Here is a 907-nt window from a genome sequence, read left to right as displayed (position 1 = left end):
AACGATGTCGCCAAATATCCCCTTCATATCCGATATATTAGTGCCCGTACATCGACAACTGCGAATGCAAAGGCGACAAGCAGGAACTACCGTCCTTACTCAACCTCACCCAACGAAAACGTCCAGCAACACGTTTGAGTTTAAAGCAACTTCAATTTGGAAATCTATGCCAGAAGAGGCAAGGAGAGAACCAAACCCAATCATGTTCAAGAAAAAAAAATGAAATACTTTGTAAAACAAAATATGCCTTACTAAATCTAACGACAATTTTTGCAATTAAAAGCGTACTAACACTTAAGAAATATACCCACATACAAGGACCTCTTTTGATGACCGTAGAGTCTTCATGTGCATTTGACGAGACCCTTCAAGCCCTCAAGAATCATCTTTTCTTTCTCAGGCTCCACCATTGCTTAATGTACTTCCTTCTAGTATTCGTAGAGAGTATGTAAATGTTGATACAATAGCATCTTTAAAGTCAGATTTGAACAATTCATACATGCCAATAATAAACATATCAATCATTTTCCACGTAGGCCGGTCGTTGCTGCCAACATGGCCTCGATCCGGAGCGTGAAGTAGGTCAAGTGGGTCTCTTTGATGCCATCCTCGGGCTAGTTGGACAACCCTTCCTCCACTGAAGCCTTGAGGAAATCCACATTGGAGTGAGGAGTGGCACAATCCACGCTCGTGATGGCGCTCAACACGGTTAAAGGATTCCAACCTCGGGACGAGGTGTCCACATAGAGTCAGACAGCAAATTGCCCAAAGTTCGATTGAGACCAGTTTGGGTGACCATGGTATGGGGACGTTTAGGCAAGCTCTGGCAGGTTTGTTTGTTGGTAGCAGAGTCAGTGATGTAAGTTTGGGGCTTCAAGCACGTTTTTGAGAAGCTGACCCTTCTGTT

This window comes from Tigriopus californicus, chromosome 11 (genome assembly GCF_007210705.1).
Source record: "Tigriopus californicus strain San Diego chromosome 11, Tcal_SD_v2.1, whole genome shotgun sequence".
Taxonomy (NCBI): domain Eukaryota; kingdom Metazoa; phylum Arthropoda; class Copepoda; order Harpacticoida; family Harpacticidae; genus Tigriopus; species Tigriopus californicus.
The sequence above is the reverse complement of the archived record's forward strand: the minus strand, read 5'-3'. Positions refer to the sequence as shown.